Source organism: Pleurodeles waltl, chromosome 6 (genome assembly GCF_031143425.1).
Source record: "Pleurodeles waltl isolate 20211129_DDA chromosome 6, aPleWal1.hap1.20221129, whole genome shotgun sequence".
Classification (NCBI taxonomy): domain Eukaryota; kingdom Metazoa; phylum Chordata; class Amphibia; order Caudata; family Salamandridae; genus Pleurodeles; species Pleurodeles waltl.
Window position 1 is genome coordinate 50,988,130 of NC_090445.1, and position 19,572 is coordinate 51,007,701.

Genomic DNA, 19,572 nt, shown 5'->3' on the forward strand with positions numbered 1-19,572 from the left:
ATCCAAGTGTGATCAGGTTCTTTGGACTTTACAGTCAACTGGCTTGTCGGATTTTGGATTAGCAGATTGTTCAGTAGGGTGTTATATCTCTAAGAAGTTTATGAAATCCTCACATTTTGTTTTCTGGAGCAGGGACCAAGCTAAGGCAAGAATGGATATTTGACAGTTCAACAATATTGAACAGACTTTTTAGGCGATTTTAAAAGGTGTCTAGAAGAGATCTGATGTGGGAGGATTTTGCTTCAAAGGTGTCTAGTTTGATGTTTCTTCTGGCCTCCCTTAGTCTAGTGCGATTAGACTGCGAGGGTGCATGTCTGCCCCTCTTCTCAAGATGTTAGGTTGATTTCTTTCCACATCTAGACCTTTTCAATGATCGGGTTTTCCAAGCATTTATTGTGTTCTTCGGTTATGGCATTATTGTCAGGCTGCACACATGGAGGTGGCCGCAACCCGTGGTGGCCAGAGCAGTAATGTCAATGCTTTTAGTGCTGCAGAACAGAGTCTTATACCTTTTTAAATTGACCGGAAACTTTCTGGTGGACTGAAGGATTAAAAAGAGTTTGAAAGTGGTCAGACCAGTTTACTGGACTGGGTTCATACTCTGATTGCAACAACTCCTTTGATGTGCTCTTTGGCAGTGCTGGCAGGGTAGTTGCCTCTGAAGTAGGAAGACATGTATTGTCCCACTGTAGATTAAAATACCCCAGTAAGATTGGCGTTTGAGATTACCGGTTGCGATTGTATAAATTCCATACTTCCTTTGAATGTGCTGGCTTCACCTATAACCTGAGATTGGAGACCTTAGCAGCTGATGTTCCCAAAGAAACTCATTCGAAGGGGTGGAAGCGATCAGTGGGAAGAAGTCTGAAATGTAGAACCTTTATCACTGCTGCCCCACCACCCTGGCTTCTGCCACATTCCACAATGGAGTAATGTGGTGGGATGAGAAGGTTGCAGACATTGTTTGAGTTGATTTCGAGCCAAGTTTCTGTTGAAACGAAGATGTTGAAGTTTGTAATAGTGTCTGAGAGCTGCAAGCAGCGTTTGAATTCTGAACAGCAATCCTATAGCTTACTCTGCGGTGATGTGGGTTTGGACTTACTTGGCACTCAGTGTGGACCTGAGTAAGACTGGAAAATTCCTTTCCTTTCTCCTCGGTGCTGTGGTCCCGGATGGTGGGTATGAAAGTTGTTTTTGGATTGCCTATAGGCAGGCTCTGCAACTATGCTGAAGTCTCCTTAACTTTCATGAGTTTGCTAAGGCCAACACCATCGGAAGGGATTTGTTCTATTAGTGTGGAGATGTGGCTTATTGGACAGGCCTACTGACTTTGGATCTCTGCTTCCAGTTTCAAATTCCAGCCTATGGTCACTATCTAATTATTCTAGGCAAATCATTTCATCTCACTGTGCCTTCAAATTAAATAACTCCGTTCTCTTGTAAAGCACTGTACTGCCCTTGGGCCAAGTTTGTACTGTATTTAAAAAAAAAAAAAAAAAAACTGCAGCAAAAAGCCCTCTCTACTGTAAATATATTCAACAGTCAACTGTTGGGGGCCACACCAGGAGTGTAGGGGTCTGTAGCTCCCCTGCGTTGTTCGTACATGGGAGGATCGACCACACACAAAGTTTACAATGGAATAACTTTTAAGATGTCAAATCTTTCTTTCTTTGAGAGGAGTTGAGCAGGTTTTGCTCCCAGTGTAGTCCTCCGGTAGCTAGGCCTGTCCTTGCCTCCAGCACTTTGAGCAGTCTGATGCGCGCACCAGGGTCAGGACGTCAGGGGTTGCTTCAGACCAGTGTCTGCTCAGGCTATCTCAAGCCTACCAAGAACCGCTTGGCCAGCTGGGCCGGAAGTCAGATTGAAGTTTAATTCTTTGTAAGACTCCTTCCTTAGTCAACTTTAAATTAAGAAAACACATGTATAAAAATATTTGTTCTGGTTAAATTACTAAAGGCATGATTTTAAAATGTTCGCAACTTCCAGACGACCAATACTTGGCGCACTTTTCTCTGGCTCAACTAGCCCTCGGCACAAAGCAAGCACCTGAGTATACATTTTCTAGGCGCGTTTTTTTTTCAACAACGCAGGATCCAGGTATTGGCCATTGTTGTGGAAACTACATTCAGCCGCTTACTTTGTAAGACCAAACAAGGAGTGCCTGTGTACTGTTGCATGAGATGGTAATATAGGCCTGGACTTGGTCCAGACCACCTTTCTTGAGGGGAGGTGTCTGCCTAACCTCTAACAGTCCATTGGTTCCCGAGTACAGCGAAGTATTGGCACAAGCTGGAATGGAACACTGGAGGCAGACTCACCAAGCAGAGCAGACCGAACCATCCCATTAGGGGCTTGGTACTATACAATAGGTTTTACAGGGTACATGGCGACCCGCAGGCACCCCAGCGCTAGTTGGGAAAACGAGTCCACTCTGGACTGTGGTACCACCTGTAAATTGGATTGTTATTTCATAAAGAGACACGCTTTAAGGGATTTTCTAAAGCAATGGTGTGGCGTCTTGTCTTTAGAGGGGGGTTTGGGTGGCATGACCGGCACATTGATCCCATACTTTGTGTTCATGTTTGGTGCAGCTAGGCAGGGAGTTGGTCTGCCTAGTGCTCGGGTATTGTGCATTTCTCAAGAGTGCACACTTCTAGAGAGACTTTTGACCTGGGATGGGGGGGGGGGGCAAGGTAAGGTATTGTTCCATTAACATGTGTATCTTTAGGAGTACATATGTTGATGTAGGCTGTCCACTGAGGAGAGACTAGTCAACAATGTTACGTGCATCGGTATGTATCTCAGTGGTGACTGCACCTCATTAGTGTTGGTTAACATTACTGTTTTGATCTTTATTTCATTTTACCATAGAAAAGGGGTTTTCTACCATGCAACATGGTGCACCCTGTCACCCACTTCACAAACACCAGCTTGGACTCTGCTCCACACCTCCTGTGTGGATCCTTACTTCGGTCTCCCGGCACTGGGTGGGCAGTTGGAGGAAACAGAGCTCGCCTGCCTTTAGACTATGTGGGAAGATGTGAGAACTTCCCCTGACTTAAGGCTTTGGGATCATGTTGGGTAAAGGGCCTGAGCAAATTCTTCAAAGTTCTTTCAATTGGACCAACATCTTGCACACAACTCCTGCTGCCAGACTCGCATGGCTGAAGAGGGTGGTTCACAGCATCTGCAGTTGTGGGCCTCTGTGTTTTGCTGTAGCTGTCACTCTTCTTTGCAAGCTTACCACACCTTCCTGTGCCTCCTAGGTGCAAACAAAACAAGCACTGGCAAAGCCAATAGGTCGCGCCTCTCACAGAGTTATTGACTTTTCCAATGTGTTTTACCCATGCTATGCACCAGCGCTGCTGTCATTCAGCATGGCTTAAAGTTAGTGGCTTAGAGGACAGTGGCGTGTCGGAGAAGGTTGTGAAGTGGCATAGAGTGGAGATGTGTGTTGTGGAGAGTCGTGAAGTAAAATAGAGTATTGAACTGCAAAAGCGTTGGGTGAAGCAGAGGCAACGTCATACGTAACTAAAAGTAGGCTTCCTGCTGCATCACACGGATAAATGTTTTACCATATCTACCATGCGCCTTTGCCGTTTTCTAAAGGGGACTCAAATGGAATAAACCATTGGTGAGTCGGTTTGTGGGTTGGAGGGGCCGAGGGGTGGGCTGAAGAGCTAGCAAAGAAAGGAAACCCACCCTCGGTGAACTGATGCTGTTATAGCTCCACATTAGAACTGTCCGGAACAATCGTAGTGAACCTGATAGAAAATGGAAGGTTAAAGGGAGAACTGGTAAGTGGGAAAATTAAGATTAAATCAAAGTTTAGCTTTGCTGCTTTGATGACGAACATATAAGGAGTAGTTCAAATAGCACAAACTTGGAAGCCCTAGAAAACTTTGAATCACCGCTTGCTTCAAGTCCAGTGTGCCAAAGAACCATTGGTGAGCCCCTCACACTGAATGTCATTGGTGTCAGTGTCACACTGTATGAAAAAGGAGAGTGTACACTGGTAGGGTGCTGAAAATCTTACAGTGCCATCTTAAAACCTCATTTGCTTTAACTGTTCCGGAAATAAATTTAATGACCCATCATAACGCATCACTAGTTCTAGGCACGTTTTTTTTTAGAACTCTGGTTTTGCAAGACAACACAAATAAAATCGAAATCATTGTGATGCAAAACAATCTACATTAAATATGGTATGAAGTACAAACATATCCTGATGTAGATGTGACGTTTGGGTGGCATATACTTAGCCAACCATGTAGCTTGGAGTTGTGTTGTATGCACGAGGAGCGGTTCTGTCTAATATGCATTGTTGATGTACATGTGTTGCTGAGGGCGCAACTCTTTGCCGGCTGTGCAGCCTTGAACCCGATTGTGTACATGATGATGCCAGGGGTTGCATCTAAAGCATATGAAGGTGTAGGATGTGGTAGGGACCACAGCTGGATATGAATGTGATGGCAAGTGCTTAGTCAACTATGATTTGATCCTGGCTGGCGTGCACGTTCTTGCTGTAGAATTACACCATAGGGCAGACTACATCATGTGGACCACTAATAACTGTTTACTTGAAGACCAGGCACTGAGTTCCGCCAAGCACAAACCCCCTGCAACACCGCCTATGTAACGCTGACAAAAGTTTCAAGAGTGCCACAAGGTAGCATAGTTGAGCAAAAAAAAAAAAATGGCAGGTAACTTACTAAAAATGTTATGGTTCAGTAAATGAGCGCTCACCACTGACATCTAGGGTCATCTGCAGTTCAAATCCCAAGAACAACTCAACACTCTATATATCCTGTAGGGTTGACTGACAGAGAAATATTTATTTAGGTAATACTGAGAGCAACTGGAAAGTGAAACATTGAGATAAAAGGCTGTCTAAAAATATCAAGCTGAAAAAAAGAAACTCTAAGGCGCATAAACTTTTCAGGTCTCTTCAAATATAATTTATGCATTCAATAACCATAACTTGTAACAATTAACTAGGAGACAGAGCATTGAGTGTGCGTATAGTGCACAGCAGAAAGATCACTAGAGGGTACGTGACAGAAGGAGGCATTGACTAAAAAAATTATTTGTATTTTCCAAAGCAATCTGCGGTCTAGCAGCAAAATACCAGAAAGTGCTGCAGAGGGAGCAGCAGGCATCGGGAGCGGGAGGTGGTAAGAAAAAGTACAGTTCATGTCAGGAGCCGATGACAGGCACTGATTAAGTTGAATCGATCTGTGGTTGGTTCCTGCTCCACAGCAAGCATTGGAAGTGATGTTTCGCCTGGATTAGCCAATTATGGACACTGCAAAGAAGAGTGACAATGAAGCGCTTAAATGGTAAGCAGTGGGAGGGCTCCAAGCCTTTTTTGTCAACAAGACGCATGCTGTCAAACCTAAACCTAAAAACCTTGGTATTAGTTATAATGCCCCACCGTAATCACACCCACTAGGTCTGTCAGACATTTGAATTTTTCCTACTTACTGATATAGTCATATCTGTTTACAGCACTCTGGTGTATTAAACTATACATCAGACTTGTGGTGCCCACCTCGCTAGAAAACAAAACCAGCATTGGCAGTGCTAATAGATCTGACTTTTTGTTAAAGCAAGTGTTTGACAATAGTTGGGCGACTGAGTGTGGGTGTGTGTTTATTTGTTTCCCCCTCAAGCTGTCCTGGAAAAGAAAATACCGTAATGAAGTAACATTTGGAGCTACAATAATATAGAGGTTCCGAGTAGGGCCCTCCGTTGAATAAACTGTATTAGCAGAGTTAAGCTGTGACCTCGATTTTAAATGAACATAGAAAGACTATTGCATGGTAGATATTTTGACAAGTGGCAGTATTTCCATTGCATCTCTGAAAGAGCCGGTGTGTCTTTGTGTCCTTATTTGGGTGACAAAAAACCACCTATCCAGTTGCATATTATCATGACAGTACAATCCAACAGATAAACCTGCAAAGGCGATTACTGAATGTCACTTTCACAAACTAAGGCATCCAAACAGGCACTTAACTAATAAAAATAAAAAAGCCGTAAATCAACACTTAAGATACACAGTGGGTATCTTTAAAAGCTGCACATCTTCACATATGTAGTCTAGCAAAAAGTCTACTTCACTGCACCATCACCACCAAACGAGGGCACAAAGGGGACGATGTAACCAGTTACGAGATGCTGTGGCCTTGATGGTCAGCTCATCCATTGGCTTTCATGTGCATTGCAGGTTTGCTGTCTCTTGGATGAAGGGCTCATTCGCTCTCAGCTTCTTCCTGTGTAGTCTTTTGAAGAATTGGTGAAATGAGGTCTATCAGACTTTTAAAACTGTTTGTAGCCAAACCTAAATAGAACACATGATGCCCCACTTTTAATTGATGGAGATGCCATTTGCAACCTTTCTGCTAATCACTGGATTCTTTGCTATTTCCGAACACACCTGTTGGCTTTGTCAGTGCTCTGTGAGGCGTTTCCTCTACAAACAGACTGTGTTCTGCTGGCCCAGGCTGATTGGAACCTATCGAGCGGTCCTTCTGATAACGTCTTTAAACATTCCTCAAGTTAATCTTTTAAGCAGTTATTGGTGCCTCCTTGTTTCACAAACCTATTCAGAAAGAAACATTTATTATGTCGTTTCCAGCAGATCGATGAGATGTGGTTTTCTCCTTGTATGGCTTCAGGAAGGGCCTGTAGATTGTGCAGTGCTATGGATAGTTGAGCCAAGACCATGGTATCCCAATGGCATGCGCGTCCAGTGGAGCTGGTGGTCTTGCCATACTTAAAGTAAAACAATATTGTTTCCGAATGTGTACAAAGGTCAAAAGCTTGACGTTGCACTTGCACAACCGCACCGTGTTGGAAAGAGTGATTCAACACCTTCTTCTTTTATTCACCAATTTTGCATTTACATTGTATAGGACAGTGGTTCCCAACCTTTTGACTTCTGCGGACCCCCACTGAATTATTACTGGAATCCGGGGACCCCCACTGAATCATTACTGGAATCCAGGCACCTCCCTCCATCCCCCTCAGGGATATTTGGAATCCAGGGACCCCCCACCCCATTGAGTCATTACTGAAAGAAGGGGACCTAATCTGTTAATATTATTTTATTTTCTAAGCAGTTGCGGAGCCCCTGAGGAGGCTTTGCAGCCCCCACAGGGGTCCCCGGACCACAGGTGAGGAACCCCTGGCTTAGAACAACAATGAACACCAACGACAGCCAACTTCATGTGCCTCCCAACTGCAAAGCGAAGAGCACAAGGCTTTGCTTCAACAGAGATGTCCACTCACCTTTTGCCAATATCTCGAAGGACATTTACATAACTCTGAATAAAGGAGATACCTTGAATAACCTACACACAAACCTATTAGCATGAAAACTGTAATACTTCTCGGTATTTATCCATCTGCATTTAAGATTTGTTCTTAATAGAAATGTAGATGATAATGTTCTTGTTATGTCACAACGAGAACGCTTTGCAAGATAATATGGTATGTACCCTAATTGTCCTGGTGAGGATCAGAAGAGGTTTAAATTCTAAAAGCACAGCACCAAGATGTGACTATAATCTCAAACTCTGGTAGTGTACCACACTCCAGTTTTGTTACCTTTTTGTGGAAGGTTTAAACATCACAGTTCTCTATACACTGACTGCTCTGGTTTTATTACAGTTAAGTAACTGGACTGTTCATGTGTGAACATATTTATTAGGATTCCTAGAAGCATGTGCTTTGTGAACCCCTAATAGGATGTTGTCCAATGTCTGAAGTGTGATCCTTCGTTCCCCAGCTTCAGTCCAAAGACCTGCTTTTGAGTCCGGTGTTAAGTACTGGTGATTTGGCATGTAATGGTAGGAGTTCAGTATTGTCCTCTGAGAGATCTTATTACTTTTTTAAAATAAAAAAATCTAAAGGGCATCTTGAGCGTAACTCTTTCATTAATTGTCTACTAGCGTAGCCTTCTATGAACCAATGAACTGTACTTTCTACAGTCTGACATGCGATATCATAAGTTCCACTAGACTCCTGTCATAGCCCTTGGGATGGATGAGCGGTTTCTAGGGCGAGCTGCTGGTTCCATCTACTTGCCCTAGGCCTATGACTCACATGGCCTTCTGTACTTGGGGTAGACGTTGTGCACCCAAGTCTTTGTTGCAGAGTTGAGAAGACTTGCTTCTAAATTTCATTGGTTCAAATGATATAGTGGAGCGGTCTTGCAGGTTCTGTTTTGAAGAGAATAGAAAAAACCCATACAGTGCCAGTATCCCCTTGTGGTGCTAGCAGTCCAGGAAATGGTGGTCCTCCTTTGTCGATAAAGGATTCAGTGCAAAGGATGTCTTCTTTGCACCTTGTTTTGCACATGGTTACGTTGTAAAGCTCTTCAAAACGGATTGCTATGGTAACATTTCAGGTAGCAGCCCTGTGTCCTGGTCCCTTTTTAGGGCTGGCTTGACTGTGGCAACTGTCCTGTACAGAGAGGAGCTTTGGCTTCTCACGCATGTCAACCTTCCTTCACATTGGATTTGAGTGGATAGAAGCTGTGTGCTTCCACTGAAAAGGACCGTGCATTCCACAGACTTTGCTCAGTGGGTTCTGCAAGCCAGTGAGCCAACATTTTTGCCTGATTGGTTCATTGGGAAAATTTATGTCAGATACCATAGGTCTGTCATAATGTGTGACTTAAAAAAAAAAAAAGAACAAAGACATGAGGCCAGCATTTTTTTATTTTTTTATTGTGAAAAGCATGTTATTGCCAATTTACCTTTTGGAGAATTAACAGACTGTTAAAGCCTGTAAACAAATGTTTTCTTCCATAGAACCTCACAGAATGCTGTAGAATGCAAGTGCTTTACTTACTCATTTAACAAACGTGCTATTTAAAAAAAAAAAAAAAAATCTTTAGGCTTCGGTGAACGGTACTGCTGTTTGTCAGGGCTTATGCGATTACTAAAAAAAACACCAGTAAGAAGCAGTTTTGGGAGAAGGAATGTGGTTCTGCCCTTAAGTTTATCTTTTTACGGTCTCTTGGTGGAACATGTCGGGAGTATTTCTCCTAATATGCTGAGCTAAATTCACCGAATTTTCCCCAGGAATATTTTTAGTTATCAATAGTTTACAGAGTTGTTCTTTCCAGGGTATACAATTATAGCAGATGTTAAAACCAACCAGATAACATTTTGGTGGGGGTGGGGAGGCAGAGGGGTGGGTATAGAGGGGGGGCTGCTGACGTCTTTCAAGCCAACTATTGATCCCTCTGCATTGACATTTACTGCTTCATTTGGAAAGCCTGCTCAGTTGACAGGTATCTCTCCACTCAGTGACAATTGCATTTATTTGTGATCTCAAATGAAAACCCTGATCCTTTTCTTGGAATCCTCTCCCAGCCCACTTACAGACGAAATATTTGCTACTGAAGCATAATTGGTCCAGGGAAATTAAAACCTCTTTGCTGGAAGATGGTTTTGAAATTCTAAAGTCTGCTTATGTAGCGCCTCTGCCAAAAGAATGCCATGTTTAAATCCCGAAGCTATATCTAAATATAGGCCTGTCTCACAGAAGCGCGTTCTTGGTAAGTTACTGAAGAAAGTGGTCTTTTAGCAACTGTTAAACTTTGTGGCAAGTAAAGATCTTTTGCATTCTGACCCATGGGCTTTGTCAGGCCACAGCACGCCTCGGTGCTGTTCTTGATGATCAGAATTCCTCTGCCGATGCAGATCTAATAATTGCTTTGGTCTTATGAGACCTCCCAGCGGCATTTGGTACAGTAAATCATGCATCTCTTGTTTCTAGACTTTGATTTAGGCATTAATGGGCAGGCCTTATGCTGACTTGCAGATTTTCCGTCCAGTAGATGTTTGTGTTTCGCAGGCACCCTTTGAGTCATCAGAGCATCTGGGATGTCTCCGCAGGGCTTAGTTTTATCGCTGCTACTTTTGAGTTTTTTATATGATTCTCGTAGACCATCTCATGGCAGCAATAAAGTTTTTTTTTTTTTTTTTTTTTTTTTTTTTTAAATATGTAGGTGGCACTTAAATCCTTGCTAAATTTGAGGCTGAGTCCAAGTTGATGGCAGCAAAATGTCATAAGTGTCTATCAAGCGTTTGTCGCTGTATGGAGGAACTGATAGACTCAATGACACTTGGAGTGAAAACTATGTCCAGTAATGGCGAGAATATTTGAAGCTCGACTTCTGGCCCTTAACCTCTCCCCCATTAAGGTGGCCCAAAATTTGGTGTAAGGAATGACTTGTGTTAAATCCTTAGGTGTCCAGGTCTCATCAGTGGTTAAGTTGTGTGTCTTTCAAATATATTGTCTGCTTACCCGGCCCAAATGATTCTGCGTTGGACTGCATTTGTATGTTTGTGGTTAGATGACTGCAGTGCTGTTTGTCTAGGTCTGTAGTCATAATTTATTGGCACGCTCCAATTTATCCAGAATTATGCAGCAAAGGGGGCACGTGGTATTCTCCACAGGAATACTAGATCTTCAGTTCTAGCATTTCTGCGTTGGGTGTCGGTCAGTGAGATCATTTTTTGAAAGTCTGCCAGTCTGGTTCACAAGGCTGCTCTCACCCCTCTAAGATGCCCTCTGCATCATTGATTTTAAGTGCTCTATTCCTTCTCGCCTGTTGAAACCAGGGCCTTAGAGTTGTACAGCTTGATGTAGGCTGGTATTGTGACAGCTAAAGATATACGGCCTTGATAGTGGCTAGTTCTAGCTTGACTCTAGATGTACTGTCCTGGTCTGGTTAGTTCAACAGTGGCCAGGGGTATACAGCCATGATCTAGGCTAGCTATACGATGTCTGGAAGTGCGTAGCTTGAGGTTAGGTAGTGCTGACATAGCTGGATGTATACAACACGATCTAGCCTTGGTCTATGATGGCGGTAGGTTGACCGTCCTAATCCAGGTTAGATCTGAAATACTGAAAGGTGTACAGTCCTGATCTAGGCTAGTACTGCGGCAGCTGGAAGCATGCTTTCAGATCTACGCTAGTGCTGTGTTGTTTGGGCTCGTGCAGGCTGAGCAAGCCTAGTTCTGGAGTGGTTGAAAGTGTGTAGCTGGAGTAGACAAATGCTGGAGATTTCCAGCATGCGTTAGTCTAGTTGTACCATGGGTGGAGGTGTAAAGCCCTGCTCTAGGCTCTCTGTGACGGCTGTAGGTGTACCGGTGAGTGAGCTCTGTGAGGGATGGAGGTGCACATCGTCCTCTAGGTTAGTCCTGCGAGGGCTTGAGGTGCATGGCTAGTTTTTGGCTGGCTCTGCGAGGGTTGGAGGTGCATGGCTTGCTCTAGGTTAGTTCTGCGGCGGCTGGAGGTGCACTGCATGTTCTTGGCTAGTTCTGCGAGGGCTGGAGGTTCACGGCTTGCTCTAGGTTAGCTCTGCCAGGGCTGGAGGTTCACGGCTTGCTCTAGGTTAGCTCTGCCAGGGCTGGAGGTGCACGGCTTGCTCTAGGTTAGCTCTGCCAGGGCTGGAGGTGCACGGCTTGCTCTAGGTTAGCTCTGCCAGGGCTGGAGGTGCACAGCATGTTCTTTCTTAGTTCTACGAGGGCTGGAGGTGCACGGCTTGCTCTAGGTTAGCTCTGCCAGGGCTGGAGGTGCACAGCTTGCTCTAGGTTAGCTCTGCCAGGGCTGGAGGTGCACGGCTTGCTCTAGGTTAGCTCTGCCAGGGCTGGAGGTGCACGGCTTGCTCTAGGTTAGCTCTGCCAGGGCTGGAGGTGCACGGCTTGCTCTAGGTTAGCTCTGCCAGGGCTGGAGGTGCACGGCTTGCTCTAGGTTAGCTCTGCCAGGGCTGGAGGTGCACAGCATGTTCTTGCTTAGTTCTACGAGGGCTGGAGGCGCACGGCTTGCTCTAGGTTAGCTCTGCCAGGGCTGGAGGTGCACGGCTTGCTCTAGGTTAGCTCTGCCAGGGCTGGAGGTGCACGGCTTGCTCTAGGTTAGCTCTGCCAGGGCTGGAGGTGCACGGCTTGCTCTAGGTTAGCTCTGCCAGGGCTGGAGGTGCACGGCTTGCTCTAGGTTAGCTCTGCCAGGGCTGGAGGCGCACGGCTTGCTCTAGGTTAGCTCTGCCAGGGCTGGAGGCGCACGGCTTGCTCTAGGTTAGCTCTGCCAGGGCTGGAGGCGCACGGCTTGCTCTAGGTTAGCTCTGCCAGGGCTGGAGGTGCACGGCTTGCTCTAGGTTAGCTCTGCCAGGGCTGGAGGTGCACAGCATGTTCTTGCTTAGTTCTACGAGGGCTGGAGGCGCACGGCTTGCTCTAGGTTAGCTCTGCCAGGGCTGGAGGTGCACAGCTTGCTCTAGGTTAGCTCTGCCAGGGCTGGAGGTGCACGGCTTGCTCTAGGTTAGCTCTGCCAGGGCTGGAGTTGCACGGCTTGCTCTAGGTTAGCTCTGCCAGGGCTGGAGGTGCACGGCTTGCTCTAGGTTAGCTCTGCCAGGGCTGGAGGTGCACGGCTTGCTCTAGGTTAGCTCTGCCAGGGCTGGAGGCGCACGGCTTGCTCTAGGTTAGCTCTGCCAGGGCTGGAGGCGCACGGCTTGCTCTAGGTTAGCTCTGCCAGGGCTGGAGGCGCACGGCTTGCTCTAGGTTAGCTCTGCCAGGGCTGGAGGTTCACGGCTTGCTCTAGGTTAGCTCTGCCAGGGCTGGAGGTGCACGGCTTGCTCTAGGTTAGCTCTGCCAGGGCTGGAGGCGCACGGCTTGCTCTAGGTTAGCTCTGCCAGGGCTGGAGGTTCACGGCTTGCTCTAGGTTAGCTCTGCCAGGGCTGGAGGTTCACGGCTTGCTCTAGGTTAGCTCTGCCAGGGCTGGAGGTGCACGGCTTGCTCTAGGTTAGTTCTGCGAGGGCTGGAGGTGCACGGCTTGGTCTAGGCTAGTTCTGCGAGGGCTGGAGGTGCACGGCTTGGTCTAGGCTAGTTCTGCGAGGGCTGGAGGTGCACGGCTTGGTCTAGGCTAGTTCTGCGAGGGCTGGAGGCGCACGGCTTGCTCTAGGTTAGCTCTACCGGGGCTGGAGGTTCACGGCTTGCTCTAGGTTAGCTCTGCCGGGGCTGGAGGTGCACGGCTTGCTCTAGGTTAGCTCTGCCGGGGCTGGAGGTGCACGGCTTGCTCTAGGTTAGTTCTGCGGGGGCTGGAGGTGCACGGCTTGCTCTAGGTTAGCTCTGCCAGGGCTGGAGGCGCACGGCTTGCTCTAGGTTAGCTCTGCCGGGGCTGGAGGCGCACGGCTTGCTCTAGGTTAGTTCTGCGGGGGCTGGAGGTGCACGGCTTGCTCTAGGTTAGCTCTGCCAGGGCTGGAGGCGCACGGCTTGCTCTAGGTTAGCTCTGCCAGGGCTGGAGGTTCACGGCTTGCTCTAGGTTAGCTCTGCCAGGGCTGGAGGTTCACGGCTTGCTCTAGGTTAGCTCTGCCAGGGCTGGAGGTGCACGGCTTGCTCTAGGTTAGTTCTGCGAGGGCTGGAGGTGCACGGCTTGGTCTAGGCTAGTTCTGCGAGGGCTGGAGGTGCACGGCTTGGTCTAGGCTAGTTCTGCGAGGGCTGGAGGCGCACGGCTTGGTCTAGGCTAGTTCTGCGAGGGCTGGAGGCGCACGGCTTGCTCTAGGTTAGCTCTGCCAGGGCTGGAGGCTCACAGCTTGCTCTAGGTTAGCTCTGCCAGGGCTGGAGGTGCACGGCTTGCTCTAGGTTAGCTCTGCCAGGGCTGGAGGTGCACGGCTTGCTCTAGGTTAGCTCTGCCAGGGCTGGAGGTTCACGGCTTGCTCTAGGTTAGCTCTGCCAGGGCTGGAGGTGCACGGCTTGCTCTAGGTTAGCTCTGCCAGGGCTGGAGGCGCACGGCTTGCTCTAGGTTAGCTCTGCCAGGGCTGGAGGCGCACGGCTTGCTCTAGGTTAGCTCTGCCAGGGCTGGAGGCGCACGGCTTGCTCTAGGTTAGCTCTGCCAGGGCTGGAGGCGCACGGCTTGCTCTAGGTTAGCTCTGCCAGGGCTGGAGGTGCACGGCTTGCTCTAGGTTAGCTCTGCCAGGGCTGGAGGTGCACGGCTTGCTCTAGGTTAGCTCTGCCAGGGCTGGAGGTGCACGGCTTGCTCTAGGTTAGCTCTGCCAGGGCTGGAGGTGCACGGCTTGCTCTAGGTTAGCTCTGCCAGGGCTGGAGGCGCACGGCTTGCTCTAGGTGCACGGCTTGCTCTAGGTTAGCTCTGCCAGGGCTGGAGGTGCACAGCATGTTCTTGCTTAGTTCTGCGAGGGCTGGAGGTGCACGGCTTGCTCTAGGTTAGCTCTGCCAGGGCTGGAGGTGCACGGCTTGCTCTAGGTTAGCTCTGCCAGGGCTGGAGGTGCACGGCTTGCTCTAGGTTAGCTCTGCCAGGGCTGGAGGTGCACGGCTTGCTCTAGGTTAGCTCTGCGAGGGCTGGAGGTGCACGGCTTGGTCTAGGCTAGTTCTGCGAGGGCTGGAGGCGCACGGCTTGCTCTAGGTTAGCTCTGCCAGGGCTGGAGGTTCACGGCTTGCTCTAGGTTAGCTCTGCCAGGGCTGGAGGTGCACGGCTTGCTCTAGGTTAGCTCTGCCAGGGCTGGAGGTTCACGGCTTGCTCTAGGTTAGCTCTGCCAGGGCTGGAGGTGCACGGCTTGCTCTAGGTTAGCTCTGCCAGGGCTGGAGGTGCACGGCTTGCTCTAGGTTAGCTCTGCCAGGGCTGGAGGTGCACAGCATGTTCTTGCTTAGTTCTACGAGGGCTGGAGGCGCACGGCTTGCTCTTCTGTGGTTTCTTGCCGTTTCCTGAAAGGACTGAGTGACGCAACAAACCACGCCTGTGTGGTTGCTTACATGTGGGTGCTTGACTCTAAAGCACGAGGGGGTATTGAATGATGTGCAGGTGTTTTTCAGGAGCGCTTAATGCAGGACGCTTTTGTTCCACTGGACCCCTCCTCGGTGCTTCCTTTTAAGTGCCGGTGCAGTGGTCTGTGTGTGTTCTTGGGGTGGTTTCAGGAGAACCTCCCTCTCTGCTAGCATCCCATAATACCAGTCTTGAGAATCCCCGCCTGCGTCGTTTTATTTTTATTTTCTCGCTTTATTTTCAGACACAACTGCTCTTGTTCACGGTGGCCCATCTGCCGCAGAGCTGAACGGAGCGGCTCTGGTATTGTGGCAGCCCCCGCCAACCGCCCCCACGTACAAGAACCCAGTTGTTCTAGGCTGACGCGCGTCACCTTTGACCTTTGGGCCTTACCAGGCGCTGAAAGCTCAATTGTCCTCAAATAACGCACACCGCGTGAAAGAAGACTGAAGTATTATTTCCACATATATTGTAAATGTTTGTGTCTCTTTTTGTGTGGATCCTGCCTGCTGGTTGTGTGATCCTTCAGGTAAACTATTCTCCATAAGCAGTGTGCAAAGTCTGAGATCGGTGGTCGCAGGTCATAGTGCAACCCCTGCCAGGCAGGCTCCATCTCCCACGTCCCTCAGGTCGGTAACTGAGAACCGTAAATGGGGGAATGTTTTTGCAGCGCTGTGAAGTGGCAGAAGTGCGCTATGAACCGCTGTTAGAAGAGAGTTGTTATGCCCGCAGGTAGGATTGACCCTCAGCCAATCACAGACGTGCTCCTCGGTAAAGTTAAGCTGCACGTGCTGAACACATAAGATCTGTAAGCTCAATGGCTGGTTCTTAGTGCGCCATGGCAGTGTCTGCAGTGAGCACCATACACCTTCCTTTGCTTCAGGCATCATCTCGCTCAGATGCTCGCGTGAACACCGCTTCATGCTCTCCCACCCACCATCTGAGGACCCCCCCTGCCGCTGAGGGGTCCTTCTGGTTCTGGCTCCCACCCTGTGGAATAACCCTGGGTCTTTGCAAACCTCTGATCTCCTTTAGCTTCAGGAGTGTAGTCTGCTTATCCCCTGCTAGTGCCACGAAACGCTTCGAAGCGCTAGCTTGAGCCCTTTTCCCTTCCTTATAAGATTGCAGGCGTCATCTGGAAGGCCAGGAAGCCTGGCATGAAATCAGGCTTAGCAGGTAATTGGGATACATTTTGTTTTGACCATTGATGGCATCCCATTTGAGCGAGTGGAACATTTATCGGTGCATCTTTCCATCCTGAGCCGGTGATGAGATCTTGTCAGGGTAGAGAGGGTGATGATTTACCGGAGGGCTTTCCCCGAAGCTAAGATGGACAAGGCGGTGATCAAACCAGCCATTCACTCTGCGTCGTTCTCTATCAAGAGCTGCTTTGCCTTGGCCAAGAAAGATAACTTTTGGATGGCACCGTGCCCCTTCCACTGTTGCACTCATGGGCATTTTGCCCAAGGTGTTAATGGCTTCCTTGGTTATACTCTGCTGCTAAGTGCCATGTAATTCATAAGAGGAGACATCCGAGAAGATGCGTCCTTCAGAAGAAACAAATGTACTGTTTGATAGCAATATGTTCGTAGTATGTGCAGGTCTGTAGCTGCTGGGGTGACTGAGCGGGACCAGGGTAAGCCTGTAATAATGTGTGCCCTCCCCCCCCCCCCCCCCTCAAATATGACCGGTTTTGAGTTTTTTTTTTTTGGCAACATTTAAATTCACCCTAACCTGCTGCTGCTGCTGTGTCTGTGGCTGGGAGGGGAGGGGAGTGATGGAGGGTTCTTCCGTTTCATCCATTAAGTCATGTTTACATTTGACGTTTCGTTTCATCTTGCATTCCTTAAATGTCGGCTTTTACCCGTGTTATTCCTGTAGTTTTTTTTTTTTTTTTTAACGTGTAACTGTTGTAAAGTGCATGTACTGCGACCTTAGTCAAAGTCCGGAGTTGAGGCTGAAGTCAGTGTGAGCTTCTCACCGTGTCTGTCAGTCATGAAGGGACCAGACCACATGCCCATCCAATCCTTGGTCTCTCTGCAGAACGATGGTTCACCCTCCCCTTAAGGTGATCCGTGCCTCCCTTCATTTGGCTTTCTTTGGATTACCTTCTATGAGTGTGTGCGCGTTTACTGATGTCTCTGCAGTGTATTTCCATCCGTGCCACACGTGGCCGCTCTGCAGTGCAGGGCCTGTGACTGGTGTCTCTTGCAGGTGCCTGGGATGAGTTCAGGTTACAGGGGACGGTGCATGACCTGGGAGGATGGAGAGCAGAGGGGTTTGGGTGGATGGGGTCATTACGTTGTCACCTATATGCTGACCCAATCCGTAGCCTCTCTGCAGAGTACACAGGGGGGATCGTCAGATACCTGCCAACTGTTAGTTGCATTGTATGTGAAAGTGTGTGACGGAGAGACGCGGCTTGCACATATTGACAGCGCTAAACTAAGGGCTAAAACATTTTGAATTTACAGCCAAGGTGTCTCGGAGTGTGTGTCTCTGATTGTGCGTGTGTTAGTGTGTGATAAGGAGAGTGTCAGAACTTTAAGTATGAGACACACTGAAGACCACTACCCCGTCCACAGGTGTAAAAATGTGCGTTCACAGTCTGATATTCGCAGAATTGAAACCTTTCCATTTTAAATTATTCATAGTTATTGTCGATTGACCTCAGACTGCTAACAAGAACCCTCTTCATTAGTAGGGCAGGCTTATTTTAGACGCATGTTTATTGTTGTGTGATGTCTTGATACGATTACTGAAAACCCAGAGAGGCACTCCGATACCGGACGTTTATTTCATTTACTCATGAGAAAGTGTTGCACACTTGCCAGTAGAATGTCACTCATGCACACACTGAAATCCTAGAGCTCTCACACATGATCATTCTGGGCACTTTGCACCCATGGCAGCCTCCCTCCCTCTAGCTTGTGCCATCAGTGCCTTCCATCTGCTGGTACAGACAGCTGCAGATGGGCCCATTTCATGGCCTAGGGCACCTTGGGTGCTGCAGAAGCTGCCCCTCACCCCCCCCCCCCGTAGTATCAGTACTCCGCTCTGCATGGTTATAGCAGCAGCAGTGGTGACCTGCTGTGGGCTGCTGGTGCACTGCCTCATCCGTACCTCATCAGCTGGAATCCAGGAATCCGGGGCCCTCAGACAGCTCAGCTGTATACCAGGGTTGTCTGCTTCTCTGCAAGAAGTAAATTGTGTACACCAGTGGTTCCCAACCTGCGGCCCAGAGATCCTGGTTGGGAGTGGAGGTTGGTGGAAATGTCTGCAAAGCCTCCTCAGGGGGTCCACAACTGCTTAGAAAATTAAATAACAGATTAGGTCCCCAGCTTTCAGTAATTACTCTTTGGGGGGGGGAGGGGTCCCTGGATCCCAGTAATGATAAAGTGGGGGTCCACAGAAGTCAGAAGGTTGGGAACAACTAGTGTACACCATAGATAATCGAGGGAGGACCCCTTTCTAACCACTTTAACTGGTAGTGACCTGAGTTAACCACATCCAGTTCCTCCATTGCTTACTCTGGCTTTTGTTAAACTGGTGCTGGCATTAAAGCACCCAGAGGCTATTATGTGGTATTTAGAGCAATGCAGTGGTATCAGCATAAATACTGTGGCAATAGCTAGACCTCACCCGTGCAAATAGGTGCTGCAGTATTAGGTCATCTGCAGTAAACTTGTTGTGGACTCTCTCAGCGAGCCTGAGCAGAACTAAAAGGTGGTCTTTAACTGAAGGCTAATTGTAGGGTGACCAGATTGGCAAAACCAGGGCAGGCAGTGCCCTTGACTTCCGACATAACGATATGCTACCCTTTAGCACCTAAAGCATTGCAGTTTGTGGTAATCCGGGCAGTATAAATGAGATGCAGATGTTGTGCCCTGCTTCTAATTTGCTCATTCCTACAGACACCTGGGATTGTAAGTGACCTGAGCTATGAGAGTCTGATGAGCCTGGTAGAACACTGTCTGCCTTGTTGGATGCTCTTATTTAGTCATTCTGATGAGCAGAATCACACTCTGAGAGCATGGCGTGGAACAAAAACATCATTCCGATGGATTACTTAAAAAGGCGCAAGGCACAAATGTTTGACACACTTGGCTTTTCCCCATCTCTTGCATACATGGTGAGAAGGAGCAGAGCTGCCAGGTTTCCTATGCAGGACTCTGTGGCCCAGACCAATTCTTTGTATTTCATTCTGGGTCTTGTAGATTTGGTTTTATAATGGGGCTAAAGACCGGAAGTATATTATAATGTTAAAAAAAAAAACCTGTAATTGGGCAGCTAGTTGTGCATAAACCTGAGAGATTAGGTGGGGCTATGGTAAAGGGATGCCTGTTTAGATATCATGCTGAATATGTGGTTGAGGTTGATGTCTGTGAAGAACATGAAGGGCTATCCTGGAAAATCTACATCTGGTCACTTGAAATGGTATCTCCATATGCCATAGTGTGCCATGATGTTTCCTTTAAACCTCCTGATCCTTCTTACTAGACCGGCTTCTTTTTGATTAGTTGTTTTGCAGAGCTCGAACATGCCACCGTGCAGTTGCTTCAGAGCATTGGAAGCTACAGTAAGCAAAAACATGGTATTCAGTCTGAGCAAGGAGAGGGAGCCTTGTGCAGCCAGCGGAGAGTATGAGAGACCACACTCTCTCTCTAGTGGGCCGTAATCCACAGTGTGGCAGTCTGCAATCCATCTGGTGACCACCCACCATTAAGCACCCATTCATTCCTCAGTCATTTACCTTCCATGATCTAATCCCAGTAGTTTATG

At 48.1% G+C, this 19,572-nt stretch overlaps 1 protein-coding gene across 1 annotated transcript in view; it reads left to right on the forward strand.

Moving 5' to 3' along the window:
- The window catches only part of AGPAT1 (1-acylglycerol-3-phosphate O-acyltransferase 1), a 181,392-nt gene that overhangs the window by 44,917 nt on the left and 116,903 nt on the right, over window positions 1-19,572 (forward strand). The gene's annotated exons all lie outside the window — the stretch shown is intronic.